The 17,104-nt window shown below is 41.4% G+C and overlaps 1 protein-coding gene and 1 pseudogene across 3 annotated transcripts in view; both read left to right on the top strand.

Moving 5' to 3' along the window:
• The window catches only part of KAZN (kazrin, periplakin interacting protein), a 1,164,933-nt gene that overhangs the window by 286,554 nt on the left and 861,275 nt on the right, over window positions 1-17,104 (top strand). The gene's annotated exons all lie outside the window — the stretch shown is intronic.
• Window positions 5,424-16,484, top strand: LOC143674889 (tetratricopeptide repeat protein 39B pseudogene; annotated as a pseudogene).

Below are 17,104 nucleotides of genomic sequence, written 5' to 3'. Positions count from 1 at the left end.
CCCTAGACACATCACTGAAATCAATAGAATCGTGCTTTCTGATACCCCAAGGCTCTCGACTGTGCATCTGAAATATACCCTCTCAGATTAGCGTTACCAAGCTGATAAAATGCTAAAGAAACCCAACATTTTGGGGGGACGGCCAAGGGTGATATGTAGTTTTAAAGTCGAATTTAGAAATATATTATTTATAATGAGAATCTTTATCAAGCATTTTTGGAGATCCGGTTATTCGTACCTGAATTCCAAAGATGAAATCATCATTTCATTTTTCTAAGGTAGTGGAAAATAGAAAGACTCTAACTACTTTATACATACATCCTTTCATTAGGTCTGTGCGTGATGATATTAATAGATGTCCAATAGATTAGCTTGTTGTAGGATATTACCTCTGCAAGGGTAGTAACTATTTTCCTTAACTTGGTGGGTATAATAGCCCACTTAGTTCCACGCCCAACAGGCTCTTAATAATATAAGATTATGATGAAATACTCTGACATCAGCTTACAAGTTAAACGAAGTCAGACAAAAAGTATTCCAGAGAACCTTGAGGCTGCTGCAGGAGTGACTGCTTAAAAGGCATAATCGATTCAAGTCACATCTGCTTGGAAGCAATAAATCCTGCTTAGGAGAATGTCAAAGGCAAAAGCATTGCTGGGCTATGAAATTCCACCTCTGAGGATTATAAAGTAGTGTGCACAGAGCAGACACATCTCCCAAGTAGAATAGGGGTGCTAGATATGATTGGCAGGTATGACAAGCCATCCTAGAGAGTGGAATCAAGGAGGTAACATTTCACCTGGGTAGCCCAGAAGCCCCACAGTTTTATATTCACTCCTTAAATGCTTCCAGCACAGGGGTGTCTCCAAAAGGCGAAATGCCTCTATTCGCAATCCATCCCTGTGCTAGTCTGCAAGCCCCCAGATTCAATGAAATGTACCATTCGGATCCCATTTGAAACCTGATCTTGTGGCTTTTATTCCTGAGAGCTCTGTCTAAACCCAAACTGCCGACTCAGCCTCATAAGTGATTAGATTCATAACACCAAAGAGGCAATTCTTTCTGGTAGAGATTAATTCTTTTACTCGTACCGGGTGACTCTGCATGCTAAGAGGGGTTGATTACAGCAAATTAAATCTCCAATGGCATTTCTCTCCCTCTTTCCCCCAAAGACCTAATATCATTATTTATTAAAGGGAGAGCAAATGCTTGGGAAAACAATAAAATCGCTTTGTTGGCCTAAGGCCCGCGTTGCAAAGGCATCTGCGCTAAAAGGTAGAGAACTTTCCATGCACCTCGATGGGCTCATTCCGGGGTCAGGGAGGAGCCCGTGTTTGGCTGCTGCCACAACCGCCCGGACTGTGCCTGTGAGTGGGGGGCTTTTGGGCATGAAGCTTGGGCTGCTCTGGAAACTGAAGAGGCAGCTTCAGGTTTTAAGTGGGGGCTGAGTCCCAGTAGGTCCTTCTCTAGGAATGAAGTAAGCCTTCAGAAATGAAAACAAACGACACCATTGTCATCTCCAAGTAAGTCTGTGCTTAGGCACATGGAAGGCAGATGTTAGGATGAAAATAAATGAAACACCCTTTATCCTTTGAACTCAGTTGTCCTTCCTTCCCATGCTCTTTTCTCCTCTTACATTTTTTTCTGCTTTGTTTTTTTCTTTTCCCTTCTTTGTCCCCTATCCTCCACCTTTTCTCCTTCTTTCCTCCTATTTTCTCTTTCTTCTTTCTATTTTTACTCCTTTCCTTAATCCCCAGCTTCCTCTTTGGGTTTGCAGAACATATGTCAGTTTCAGAATGGATTTACATTCTCCCTTTTTCTTTCCTTCCCTGCTTTCCCCTTTTCTTTCCTCTTCTCATCTGTATGTCTTCCTGGTATTCCTGCTCAGGGAACTTGAAAGCATCTTGGCGCAAGATCTGTGCTCCCTTCTCTTGGCAGAAGCAGTGGCAGGAGTGGGGGTGATGAGCATGAGGCAAACCTGGCATTCAGGAGGTAGTCTGGGGGATCTGCCAGCGTCAGAGGCTGAATCTGTTTTCAGGGGCTTCATTTTCTTTTCTCTTTTTAAAAGAATGGCCGAGCAAACTCCCCTGGTTGATTATGCATTGATGGGTTTGTGGCAAAATTGGACCGGTTTAGCATGAGTGGGTCAGCTTGTTGGACTGCCCAGATGCTCACTCTCTAGACTGGCTTAGAGAAGTAGGAAGTGTGGTTTAGAGCAGGGACTCCCTGGGAGGATCCCTGGTCTCAGGCCCCTGATGAATCTCTGAGGAGGGAAGGTGAGCTCTGTAAAGCTGCTACTTCCTTGCCTTCGGGAGGGGACCTTGGGGATAGAGCACATCACATGAATTCACTACAGGGGCACACCTCAAAATGATTTGTCTTCATTACTAGCACTTCCCATCCCTCCAGATGCTTTCTGAAGACAACCCTGGGCTCAGGATAGGGACAGTGGTTATTTTAAGCTGTGATCTGGAGCTTTCTAGCTACAGCCAGCTTCACCATGAGGGCAATGTCTTGCCTTCACTTTGCACAAAGTGAGGCACCGGAAAAATGCTTGCCTTACCAAGATCATAGACACTAACTGCGGCTCTGATAGCTCCCCAAGCCTGGGTGTTTCTGAGCTATGACATCATGATGTGAAAAGAACTGAACTCTCTACGTAATTTGGAACAAGCAAAGAAACTCCAAAATTAGAACAAGGGCAAAGAGGAAAAACTTGTCCTAAGAAAATATTCCTAGGATATTTTCAAGATGACTTACACCATCAGGGTTTTACCTTCTAAAGTTCATAGGAGAAGGAAATACGTAAATAGACTAAAGAATTTAGTTTACCTAACTAGAAAGGTACAATGATAAGCTGATTCTTCAAAGGGCTCATACATAGCTCATCCCCTCCAGTAATCTGCATGCCCCATGACACATGCTTTTCCAGAATGTTTGAAAAAGCAATGTTTACTTTATATCCAATGATGCAAAATTATAAAATCAGCAAGTCTGAAGCTTACAGTCTCTTACATAATGCTTATAAGCCTGCTCTTCGTCCTGCCATGGTGATTTTGATCTTTTCAATAAGTAAAATGTGACCTGTAGGCATGACCAGGCTTAGATGCGACCACATCAGGTACAGAGCCTCTGCAATCACAGACCTCATCCAGAAGAAACAGAGGCTGAGATGTGAAATTGTAATGCTGTTCTTCTATTAAGCTTATGTCTAGGTATTTTTTTTTTTTAATTCATAGAGAAAGGTAGCCTCTTCTGAGACCTCTGCACCTTTGTAAAACCCTTAAGGCAGAATTTTAGGGGAATGCAAAGTTGTTTTCAGTGCACAGATACAGGTATAGTTTAAAATAAGGCTCAGATGAAAGCGGCACTCCTGCCCAACGCTGTGTTCTAAAGGAAAGGCATTTCTCTTCAGATGGGCTATCGTTGAATGGAATGGTCTCTAGCAAATGGACATGTCTTCCATGTATCTTTAAAGTGCTAAAAGAAAATTTGGGAATTTATTTTCACATCTTAAAATAAAATTTCATGTAACTTTTCTAGATACTAAGGTGTTCTTTTAATGATATATATTTCAAGTGATAATGAAATAGGATTTATGTGGATTTAGTAGTTGATGATCCATGTTAGGGTGTGGGAGAGCTGAAATAGTAACAGAATCACAGAAGGAAGTTTGGTGTGGTGTCTCTGTTGGGGGATCCTTAGTGGTCAGCAACAGAGACCAGCTCTGGTCAATATAACAAGGAAAACATTTAATGGAGCCCTATGGGGGGTACCTCTTAGGAAAAGGTGAAGAACTAAATCTCAGAAAGTGCAGGAAACAGGGACACTTTGGAGATTTAGGATCAAGAATTAAAGAGCAGTGGCATCTGGGTGTTGTGGTTGGGGAAAGCTCCTGCAGTTTTCTCTCTGTGTCACCTGGATCAGGGTTCAAATTCTTTGAGAAATCTGTTGGATCTGTCTCAGCTCATTGGGTCTTCCTCCCACTTGGCCGTGGGAGCCTGGGGCCCTTTGGTTGCACATGCAGTGTGGGAGGTATAATTACTGCCGGAAGAGAGGAGTGGGTGTTGGGCAGATCCCCCCCCACACAGATGAAGACAATAACAAATTTACGATGCACTCCACAGGCAGGTTCTTAATGCTTGTGTCCCAGCACAGACCTTGGTACTGTACTAAGCTGCAGGGACAAGAGGGACAGAACATCAGTCGCATCCTATAGGACCTTGGGGTCAAGTGGGGCCAATAACCAGACACTGAAGTGGCCTGTGATAAATACTGTTGAAGGCTTGTCTGGGGCCTCTGGAAGCTCATAGCAGAAAGTACCTAGTTAATATTTGCAGTTCACTTTATTGTTTGCAAAGCACTCTCACCATTGTTTCCTCATGTTTCCTTTCAGCCATGAGAGACACAGGAGTTGGGTATTATCTCTATTTTGCAAACTAAGTAATAAATTTTGAGAGTATGGTCTTTTATATTGTTCCACCCAGCCCATAACAAAGAAAGAGTAATTGATTCCTCCTTGTAGGTGGTGACCTTGAGATTCTTAGCTTCCTGAAAGGGTTATTGAATAGAGGTAAAGGGAATATGTAATTTGGAGAAAGAAGATTAAAATCTGGTTTTAGACATATAACACGCACAAAACTCAAAATGTTTTAACAGCTTTTACACACATAAAATAGATTCCTTAGTGTAATTAATAAAGTACCAGTGACAGAGAAAGTTCAAATAGAGTCAAAAGGCTACTCTGGAGGTTGCTCTTACACAAGCTTCAGGTAGACCTTGCTACCTGTCATAACCTGCCAATCCCCAACCAGGACCATTCCAGCCAATCCTAAAGAACACCTAGGACAATATATAAGATTCCACAAGGCTTCTAGGCACTAGAGTAGCTTTTCAGAAACCTACAACCTCCAGATGGGTCCCTGGTCCAGATAAGGCCTGAAACCTAGCCCAGCCTCTCCAGAACATCAGATAGTTCCATCTCCCTACCCCATATTAGTGACAGACCCTTCCAATATCAAAAATTTAAAATTGCCATAGCCCAGACAACCCCAAAGAGAGGGATGGAAAGATCAAAGGTGATGGTGGAATTATATATAGAAGATAGGACTTAACAAATGAATATGAAGGCTGAATCATTAAATTGATATCTCATTTAGTCTCCAGTATTTTAGAGCAACTAGAAGTAAAAACCTAAAATTGTGAAATTGTAACCCATGTCAAACTCTGAAATATGTTCTACAACTGATTGTGGTGCTGTGCTTTCAAATTTATAGCTTTTTTGTATAAATGTTATTATGTTCACAAAAAAAGAAGGGGAAAAAAAGTCAATTGTGATGATAAAAAAGTATTTAAGCCTGCTAGCCTCCTATATTCTGGAGCAGCTAGAAGAAAAAATATGAAAGGATTGTATGGTAGCCCATGACAAACTCTGGGATCTGTCCTGTAACCACTTTTTGAAGAGTGCTTTGAAAACTATTGCTTTTTTATTTCTTTGCTTTGTATATATGTCACACAATACAATAAAAACTTTAAGAAAAGAAAAGAAATAGATTCCAAAAGCTAAACTCTACTCATCAAGATCCTAGAAAGTTTAGCTTTCCAAGAACATAGTTTTCAGAAATCTTTATAATAGTATATATAAGGTATTATAAGTCACCCTCCAAATATCCCAGAGTCCCTATGATGCTCTATTGTTGTGTGGCTATATACTTGGCTCACAAGATAATATCCAACCCTGACCATCTTCCTTTGGAACAGTGGTTCCCACTTGATGGTGAGAAAGTAATTCCTGCCCCCCCCCCCCCCAGGGAACATTTGATAATGTTTGAAGATATTTTTTGATTGTCATAACTAAGGAATGGGATGCTACTGTCATCTAGTGGGTAGAGAACAGGGATGGTGCTAAACAGTTTACAATACATAGAACATTTCCCTGCAATAGAGAATTATATAACCCCAAATGTCAAAAGTGACAAGGTTGAAAAAGTGCTTTAGACCCAAGACTGATTTTTTTAAGTGATCATGAAACTCTTCCAGCCTCAGAATCCTTTTCTTCAGAACCCTACAATCTATCTGAATTAGTCCTAAGGATATATCTTAATTATCCATTCATTCTGTCTCTCATTCATTCATTGAGCCTCTACAGTTTGCTAGGTACTGTGCTAGGCTGTGGGAAACAACATTGAAAATAAATGAAAGGACGCTTGCCCTCAAGGCGGGTGTATTTTAGTACAGATGACTGGCGGTGAATATGTAAGTGAACAAATATTTCTGACTTTCAATACTTGTCTTAAAGATGTATTAGGACATAATTTAGATAAAGGTTCAGAGATATTCTATTTGAAGGTGACAGTGAAGCTGAGATCTGAGGGGGCTGTGTGTTTGTGTATGTATGGGTGTATCCCCTCATCTCGTGCTTTATTGTGTGCATTTGTAATTTAATTAAGTTCTTTGTGTTTAGTACTACCCTATGAGTTAACTGGAAATAGAACCCCTGGGATGTTGTGAAAGATCTATGCAAATTAGTTATTCCAGATATTTATATTTAATTTCGCAAATATAAAAATTCCAGCTATTCCCTCAGGAAGAGATAATCCTTTATCTTTGGCCAATTGGGCCCCCTTGAGGAACTGGGGTCTCAGTCTTTTCCTGCTAGACTTTATAAATGTAGAAACACGCAAGACAGCAAGCTACAGTCAGAGTTGTTCCAACTGCATGAGACATGGGAGTTGGATGGAGGAAGGGGGAAACAAGGAAGACATGGAGTTATTTTTCTTAGGATTTGAACAAGCAAATGAAGAGGTGAAGACTGAAGTTACTTAACTGAAGAGATTCCATATGGAACCTGGCAAATAGTCAATTCTCAATTATGCACCTATAGATTAGTAACTTTATGGATCATCTGTGGGCAAAGCATTCCTTCCCCAGTGACAGACACTCAGGAAATGTAAACCAATGTTAGATTGCATGAGACATAATTAGAAAGGCAATTTCATTGCCAATTTTTTTTCACTATAATGGAATTCACTATGAGACAGGTTTTTTTAGTGTCAGTTATTTGTTCTGGTTTATGCTGTGGCTCCCATCCATTAGTCATATAATAGAGGGCTGAATGCATGCCATATAATTATAACCAAAAATAACTTCTACTTAGAATAGTTTTCTATTACAGAACTCTCAGGGACCCAAGTATTCCCTGTGGAATGGCCAGGTAGATAGAGGCGTGACATTGCTAAGTGTCATAATTTAAATCTGATGCTAGATCTGGGAGTAGAGCCAGCAAATTTTCTTGGTGCCAACTCAAGCCAATATTCTGTGTTCCTTCACTCCTTTGCATCTGAGTAAATCACACTTCAAAGTAGTTAATAGTAAGATGGTGACTAGGTTATTCTAAGTACTTATCTCTGTGGGACTTGAAACATAGTTACTCACTGTTCTAGTTTGCTAGTTACTGGAATGTAATATACCAGAAACAGAATGGATTTCAAAAGGGAGAATTTAATGAGCTGCTAGTTTACAGTTCTAAGGCTGAGAAAATGTCCCAATTAAATCAAGTCTATAGAAATGTCCAATCTAAGGCATCCAGGGAAAGATACCTTGGCTCAAGAAGGCTGGTGAAGTTCAGGGTTTCTCTCTCAAGTGAGAAGGCACATGGTGAACACAGTCAGGGCTTCTCTCTTATCGGGAAGGGCACATGGCGAACACGGCATCATCTGCTAACTTTCTCTCCTGGCTTCTGGTTTCATGAAGCTCCCCGGGAAGCGTTTTCCTTTTCATCTCCAAAGGTCGCTGGCTGGTGGACTCTCTGCTTCATGGTACTGCAGCATTCTCTGCTCTCTCTGAATCTCCCTTTCTCCAAAACATCTCCTCTTTTATAGGACTCCAATAAACCAATCAAGACCCACCCAAATGGGTGGTGACATGTCGTTACCTAATCCAGTTTAACAACCACTCTTGACTAAATCACATCATCCAGGAAGATGATCTGATTACAGTTTCAAACATACAGTATTGAATAGGGATTGTTCTACCTTTATGAAATGGGATTTTGATTAAAACATGGCTTTTCTAGGGGGCATACATCCTTTCAAACCAGCATACTCACTTTGACCAATTCAGTACTTTGTATACTTGTTCTCAGAATGGATGTCTTTCTCTTGAATGTTGAACCTAATCCATCTTTCCTTCCTTCCTCCAAAGGTATAAAACAAAGAGAGAGTGATTCATGATAGAATTAATAACAATAATCATGTCATGGATTTGTACTGGTTAGCTACTGCTGCATAACAAACTATTCTTAACTTAGTGGCTTAAAACAAGAACTATTTATTACCTCTGATAAGTCTGTGGATTGACTGGAGATAATTCTTCTGATATGTAAGAGGCATGGCTGAGCTTCTGATCTTGTTTGGTCCCATTTATACATTTGTGGTCTGGCTGGTTTAAAATGGCCTTGGCTGAAGTAATTCAACAGTCTTCCACATATCTCTCACATCCTTGCAGCAGGCTAATTCAGGAAGGTTCTCACAGCAGTGACAAGGGTCCATAAAATGAGGAAGTGGAAAAAGTAATCCCTTTCTCCAGCCTATGTTTGTGTCACGTTTGCCACTATCTCATTGCCCAAAGCAAGTTACATGACCAAGCCCAGAGTCAAAGTGAGAAGGCATCACCAAAGGTGGGTACAGTGAGGTATGAAAACTGCGACCATTAATGCAATCAACCTACCACATAAAATTGGCAAAGCAAATCAGCAGAAGATATTCTTACGATAACTCTCTGTTGATTTTTTTGTCTGTTGAAAATGGATGTTCACAGTGCCCTAATTAGCAAGCTTCATGCACATTCTCATTCAGAAAGATTGCTCCAGTCAATTTATTTAGAGGAACATGAATTGTGCTCTTTGTCCTCTCTATATATGCACAGAGGACAGACTGTGTTTGAACAGCTGGAGGATATATTTTAAGGGGGTTCTATGTCAAGCCTGAACAGGATGATTTCAAATGGCCAGGGAGCAGGTATAAGAAATGTGGACTTATGGTAGCTCTGGAAACATTAAAAGACCATTGTTCCACCTGGTGCTTAAAGCCAGGTGTGTGGTTAATTTTTTCACAAAAACTTCCTGAGTTTATAGCATGTGAAAGGCAAATGGTAAACATTGAAGCAGGATATGAAAAAAAAAGTAGTGAAGAATTATTGGATGCTTACTCTGTGCCAAACATTCGATTAAGGACTGTATATCCATTATCTTGCATAATGCCTCCAGAAACTTCATGAAGCACGTGGTACTTTCCCTATTTCACAGATGAAGAAATTGAGGACCAGAGAGGAAACTTACTTCAGGTCACATACCCTGTGATTAGCTTTGATAATTTGTCTGCAACCATGGCTGTATGTAGTTCTTTGCTCTCTCCCTTTTGCAATATGACTTTGCAGCTTTTCTCCTTAGGAGGTAGAGTCTATCGAAACTGGGTTGGCCTGTGACCATGACTTACTCTGGCCAAAAGAATGTAGTGAAAGTGTGGCTCAGTTCAGAGCCTAGACCTCAAGAGACCTTGTGTCCTTCGCTGCTCTTTCTTGAAACCCTGCCTCTGCTGTGAGAACAAGCCTAGGCTCTGCTGCTGGAGGATGAGAAGACATCTGACATCCATTTTGAGATGGAACAGAGGCACGACGTCCCTGCTGAGTCAATCCCAGTCCAGCTAGCCTACTGCAGTGCAGATGCATGAGCAAGCTGAGCACATCTCCAAGCAGCAGAACCACCCAGCTGCCCTGGAGACTTGCAAGAAATAACGAGCCTCCTTTCCAGTACCCTCCCTACTTTCCTGCCCTTTCCCTACCCACTTTCCCCTTTCGTCTTCCCCAATCTAGGGATCCTCAGCTCTGGGAATCTTACTACAGGTGCAGTAGGCTGGCCTTAGGAAAGTTTGTGAAATTTAGTTGCCGGTGTTGCAGCTGTCACCACCTTCCTGCTGGGGGACCTGGCCCGTCCGCTGCTCTGTGATTCTTGGGGCTCATCAGAGAGAAAGAAAGGATCTGGCACATATAAGAAGCAACAACTCAGAAAAAGAAACTTTCACACAAAGGAGATCCCCAAGAATCTCAGATTCAAATGTTGAAACCCTGGGGAATCTACCCAACAGTATTTTGCCTGGGAGTTTATGAGCAAGGGGCTGAGCACACCCTAACGCTGCACTTCACAGCCTTAGTTTGTTCATTTGCCGCCATTGTAACTGTAACACCTTAGGCTGAGCTTTGGGGGGAAGAAGTGACCACATTAGGCAGCAGTGAGCTCATTGCAGCCACATCCTTCCACTTCAGTTATTTCCCATCTCAGAAGTGGGGAAGCAAATATGTCACTTGCTATAAGTAAAAGAGAAAATGATAAGGACAAGTTTGAAGTTGCCTAAGAAATTATTCCAGTGGCAACAGCTGTGAATCTAGTGTCTTCCCTGGAAGAACACACAACCAAATTATACTTATTTCTAAATAGCAGATTCTCAGATACCATAAATCTTATTCATCCTACAGTCCAATAACGGCACACACCATGCCCTGATTTATGGTGTCCTTCTGGCTGCCACAACCAACCTGACTTTAGATCCAGAGATACTCAGATTGGAATGGATGCTGCAAAACAAACTTTGAAAACCTGCAACTGTTTCCAAAGAAAATCTAGGATAATAACTTTTATCTTGCATAGTGAGAAATCTAGGAATTAAGGCTGTCAAAGTAAAGGATTGCATGCAGGGCTCTGCTGTGCTGAGTGTTTGATCCTGAAATCCTCTGTCTCGTTTGTGCAGGATGATACCATGCTTGGTTTTCTTAAAAGGGGAATCAACGTCAGATTAAGTTCCCAAGTATACAACGATTGTCAACAAGTGTTATTACAGACTCCTAACTACCAAAGCGAGGCCCATATAAATACCTGGTTGGAGGAATACAATTTGAACTTGGAACATTCAATTTGTCATCACCTGTGCCACTAAAGTCACTCAAACTACTTGATGTTTTGGGTTTGCTGGTGATACAGAGGTAGGCTTTGGCTTCTTCATGAGAATGTATCTGAGTCCCATATAAATAATAGTTTAAGTGTTTCGACTCCATTTTTATTACAATTATATCCATTTGGTATTAAAAAGGGCTACAGTTCCATCATAGAGGGTCTCTTTGTAGTCTTCCTCCAGAAATTTCCAAACTGTTTCATACTTACATTTTTTCATGCATGTTTTAGTATGCCGAAAGGATGTTTTAAACTTGCGCAGTGCACATTACAGAAGTGCATTTTTATTCTGAATGAATGGAAGCAGCTGCATCACCTCTGTTACTGGGAACTCAGGTGGTGCCACATTTTTCTGCAGGAGCAGAAGCAGGCTTACCACTGTGCCTGTGGACACAGCAGGTGGTCCAAGGCAGTATGTGCAGACAGTAAAACTATGATACCTGCTTTGCTTCCTTCTGACTTTGTGAAATCAGTGAGTGAGGATGTGGTCTCTTTCTCCTTAAAGGTGGATAGCCTGAGAATGAATAAATAAAGATTTGAGGAACTTCTGTGCCAATAGAAAAGTTTGCTGCTGAGAAGAGTAAGCACTCTGTCACTCCCTCAGGCTGGTTCACAGCACAGCCCACTCTGGAATTCACTTATGCCTGGAGCAGTTTCTAGTCAAGAGCAAAACAATGGACCTTATTTCAAGCTGGCTATCAATAATTGAAAAAGGACAAATTCTTTTACAAGAAGATCCAAATAAAAAATATGGGATGGATGACACAAGTTTGTTAAATATACCGAAAGGTACATGCCTGAAACACGGAGGCAAATCTGAGATCTACTTTGTGTCATTAGAAATGAGAAAGTGTTAAAATATGATTACTCTTTGGTGCTATATACTTACAATCACCTGGGAATTCTGCACTACCTAAAAGGAGATCATGCCAGTGCAGTAAAAAACCTACACAATGTTAAGACTATAAAGACTGTGCCATGAAGGCCCAGTTACCAATTTAGGGCTCATATAACTCTGGAACAAATAGCTAAAGAAAAGTGATTTGAACATGAAGTGTGGCTTTGTTTACTATGGAGTGAAATGTTCACAATAAGCAAGGTGATTAACAAGTAGAAAAATCATTTCTTTTTGGAAGAAATCCAAGCCAAGGTAGCTAAGAATCTGACCAGTAACAAGTAAGAAAGAAAAGTGCCATTATTGTCCTCTCTTTCCATCTCCATACCTGTAAAATGGAATGTCTTAGACTAGCATGGAGTGATTCACATTCTTGAAAAAGAAAACACAAATGATATACATTATAAAATATGCTCTCTCTCATATGTTAAAAAAAAGAAATAATGAGCATGGTTGTTTTTTTACACCACTTAGTTTTAAGATTCTTTGTTACACAGCAAGAACTAACTGATACAATAGCAGAACTGGTATTTCAAGTCAGGTCTGACAGATAACTAAGTCCTTTAACTGGAAGAACAGCTGGGAAATATAGTCTAGCAGTAATGCCAGGAGAAAACAAATTTGATGAATCTCCAGTCACTCTCATGTCCTCTGGTTTCATAACAATCACCCCAAAGAACCACAAAAATGGTGTGTGAACCATTTAATATATTCAAGCAAAGGGATTACGGAGTTATATTCAGATGTTTGAAAGGTCTGGCCGGTTGAGATTGAGGGCAGAAGACATTTATCTAGATAAGAGGTGGTGAAAGAATGAACTATAGTATGGGGCATAAGATTAAAGAAGAAAGAACACATGGAGGAAATATTTAGGAAATAGGACTGACGTTAATTGAAATTTCAAATTGGGATGATTCTCAGATTTTGGTTGGGGTAATTGAAAAAATGATAGTAACTGATAAAAAAAAACAGAAGGAAGAATTGGCTGGAGGGGCAAATTATGAGTTTAGTTTGAAGCCTATGTAGATCGAGGGATTATGGGACATCTAGGTGGGGTTTTCTGGGAGATGGTCAGATATCTCATTTTGGAGATACCTCTTTTGGCTGAATAGATAGGTCTGGGAGTCTTTAGTGTACTTCATTGTATATACACATCATTTGGAGTCATGCTGCATTAATCCCAGTTCTGAGTAGCAAACAGAATTTACTCTAGCTCATTTAAGTAGAAAGGACTTTTTGTAAAATAGAGTAATTTACAGAACTCCAGGAGATCTGGAAAACTAGGTTTGGGGGCTACCTGGCCAGGAGCCAGGAGAAAGAGCCAACTATCCTACAAAACTGTTAGTGGACACCTCACTGCCCCTGCCCTACACAGCTCAGCACCCATGGCATTGAGGACTGGACACTAGAACCTCCCCCAGGGCTGTCCTGAAGGACCAAGTGCTCCTGCCTCCAGCTCATAAGAAAGGCCAGTTACCTCCCAGGCAATGGCTCCCTCTTGGACACTTTCTCCTTGTTCAGGCAGAACCTAAGCAACCTGGGGGACCTTAGATGCAGAGGAACCTGGGAAATGTAGTTTTTATTTTTCCATTTTCTGTAGGTAAGGGAGGCAGGCCAGAGAATGTTGGAACGTGGGTGGTGTGAGCCAATCACAGAGAAATTATAGAGGGTGAGTTAAAAAAAAAGGGGGGGGGGCTCTGTGAAGTAGACGAAGTTTCCTATTCGGTACACTAGATTGAGTTGGGCTTCTGTCACTTGGCACCTGAAGAAGCTTGCCTAATAGAACAATGAAATTTCACAGGAAATGCCAACCTTTCTATCCAATGTCATCCTGTCAATACTCTTTGTAGCATGTGTTGTGTTCTCTTACATGACTAGCCACAGGGCCAGGCTCAAGCCCTCTCTGAGTAGAAGCATCTGGACACCTGTAATTAAGCTCTAGGAATCTACTTGCTTGTGACTTGCACAGCCAGCCACAGGGCTTGAATTCAAAGAAAACCAGATCTTTTAAAATTAGTGACGTACTAACAAGAAGTTTGAAAATGTGCATGGAAGGGGCACATGGAGTTTTATTCCTCGCCTTGGGGAACAAAAATGTTACTCTGGAAGCACAAGTAGTACACTGGTATTCAGAAGTGATATATATTGCATTTGAATGCACATGATGGCTTTAAATGTGTTTTAGATGAAATAGGAATAAAATGTTTGCAGAACATTTGAAATACCTCTACAGAACCCTACAGTTCTGCAGAACACCATTTGGAAATGCATGTCCTACACTGCATTTTCTCTGGCCTCATCCAAAGGGACCTACCTCTTGCTGATGAGAAGATTACAAATTAAGAAAGTGTGAGGCATTTTTACAGCAGGCACAACATGGTTCAGTAGTAGTATATTTATTTTTATCTCAGTTTAATGGAATAAAATGTATTGCTACTGAAGACCAACTTGCATATTTCTTCGATCTGCAAACAGTAACAGCCTCAAATGCTGCATCTAGAGGTTTGCATTTCATCCAAGATAAGTTAAGGGTACTATAAGAGCCCAGACATGGCATAGCAGGTGGCTGTATTTTATCAGCAGTTGTTGCAGGTGGTATTGCTGGTTGTTTATGCTCTGATGCCAACATCACACATAATTTGTTGATTCTCTATTGTTGGTTTCTTTGTGTCATGGGAAGTTGTCACCTGGCTTATGCCTTTCTTTTCATCATCATTTCTGCCTCCACTCTGTCATCTTTCCAACTCTAAATCAAAGGGAAGCATGTCTTCTCTCATCTGGGAAGTATTCCAGATGCATATTATTAGAATGGAGGAGCACTTGACATTTCAGATCATCATTAGGGTTTCTTAATCAGTTACAGCCGCACCTCGGTACTTTAGTGGGCCTGAGGGGCAAACAAGAGAGGGAAAGGGGGATTTAGCAAAGTTCAACAGTGGTTGTTGCCCTTGGACTGAGTCATGCTGCTACCCTGGGGGGAACAAGCCAGGCTTCTCCTAAAATGCAGCATTTGGCTTCCTGTGGCAAATTTAATCATCACCCTACCTCTGTCATCTACCTGTGAATTGTGGCGCAAATTAAATCCCTCCCCCAGGAATCGTTCCCTCCCCCCAACTTTCACCCACTTCTTTTGCATCATGCTTCTCAGTGCACCTCCCTAGATCAGGCTTTTCCAAATTATTTTCTGTGCGCCCATCCTCTCCCACCACACCTCGTGAGAGCTATTCATAAATCACAGTATTTGCATAAAAGTAGGGAAGGCTCAGCGACAGCACAATTCTGTCATCAAGGATCTACTGAGTGCTTACTACGTACCAGGAGTGGCGCTCCCCTTTCTTTTCACTTCTACGGAGCAGTGTACAGAGTGTTCAGGGAGAGAAAATATGGAGTGCTGAGGGAGAAGTCTTAACCAGAATAGCTGAGGCAGGGGAGAAGAGGATATCAGCCAGTACTTCCTAGAGGAATAAATCTTAAGTAGTTTGGAAAATAATAAAGTTTGGTGGAGGAGAGAGATTTGGGGTGGAGAAATCTCAACCTGTAAGTGGCTGCCATACTCAGTCTAACTTTAGAGTCACGTGCTTCCCTCATACCAGCCCCACGCCAGATCTCATTGGGACACTGGAGTACAGTTTCTATTACAAGGTGGCCCAATTAAGCTACTGGCACAGTTGGCTGGAAAATGCTTTTTGGCCAAAGAGGTCAGCCCTTTGGGGTAGGGCCAACAATGCCAGCTTTTGCAACAAAATATATTTTTTCTTCTCTAAGCATATCTGAATTTTTTTTTCATTAATGGAATGTTTCTAGTTCACTGATAAGACCGTTCCTTATTCATCAGGGCAAGTCAGGATTACACTTCCAAAGCCAAGCAGCTGACACCAATCAGCTTCACTCATCCCTCCACCCTCTCCTCCTAGGGCTTCTGGGGACCTTACATGCCTCATTTCTAACTGTGTTGCTGACAGTTCCTTCTCTGTGTCCAGGCATTCCTCCAGAATCAGAGCAGTCCCCCATCAATCTCTCCTTTCCTATTGCTGTCCATATGATTCCATCCTTTCCGTGATGACTTCAGTACCTTCAAATAGAAGACACACACACGGAAACCTCTGGCCAAGGCCTTTCCTTATTGCTCCAGCTGCACATATCTGCCTGCCTGGCTGATGTCTCTGCTTTGCTGTCTCACAGAGGTTGAGCTTAATGTGTCCAAAATGGCATTCCTGATCGTTCTCTGTTTTAGATTCCTGGCTGCTGAAACAAATACTATGCAGAGGGTTGGCTTAAACATAGAATTTTATTGGTTCATGGTTTTGAGGTGAGGAGCTGTTCAAAATCAAGACATCAAGGTGATGCTTTCTCCCAAAGACAGTGGCATTCTGAGGCTGATGACTGCAGTCCTTGATCCTTGGCTTTTCTGTCACATGGCAAAGCACGTGGCAGCTTCTCCTGGTTGCTCCTTTCTCTTCTAGGTTCCACTGATGTTTAGCTTCTGGTGCTCTCTCTCTCTCTCTGATATTCCCTGTAAGTGCTTCAGTAGTAGGATTAAAACCCATTCTGATTTAGCTGTGCCCCACCTTAACTGAAATAACCTTATCAACAGGTCCTTTTTGCAAGAGTTCATTCCTCCAATAATGGATGAAGTTTGCGAACATGTTTTTCTGGGGTACATAGCTCCAAACCACTACATTCTCCATCCCACTTGCTCCTTTCAGCCACCCACGCCCCCTGCCTCCCAGTCTCCCCATATCAGGAGGTAACATGACCCAGTTGTTCAATGAGAAAAAATTGATTCTCCTTTTCCTGTTTTCATTTTTTAAAAATGTTTATTTGTTGTAAACTTACAGAGAAAAAAACCAGGAAATAAAAATATAGATTCAATGAATTCTCATTAAACCAACACCCTTTGACTACCACACAGGTCAAGATATAGAGCATTTTTAGCACCCAAGGAGCCCTTCCCCATTTTTCTTTCCCAACAGAAGGTAACCAGTATCTTTGCAAATGTGGTAATCAACTCCTTACTTTTATTTACTGTTTTAACACCTAGTGTGCTTTTTTTTCATTTTTAAAATTACATGAGCAGGCACTGGGAATTGAACCTGGGTCTCCAGCATGCAAGAACTCTGCCACTGAGCCACCGTGGCCCACCCTATCATGTATTTTTAAGACTACAGTTTAGTGTTAACCATTTTTTATGTAAATGGAATCTTACA

The sequence above is a fragment of the Tamandua tetradactyla genome, chromosome 2, assembly GCF_023851605.1.
Source record: "Tamandua tetradactyla isolate mTamTet1 chromosome 2, mTamTet1.pri, whole genome shotgun sequence".
Taxonomy (NCBI): Eukaryota; Metazoa; Chordata; class Mammalia; order Pilosa; family Myrmecophagidae; genus Tamandua; species Tamandua tetradactyla.
The sequence above is the reverse complement of the archived record's forward strand: the minus strand, read 5'-3'. Positions and strand labels throughout refer to the sequence as shown.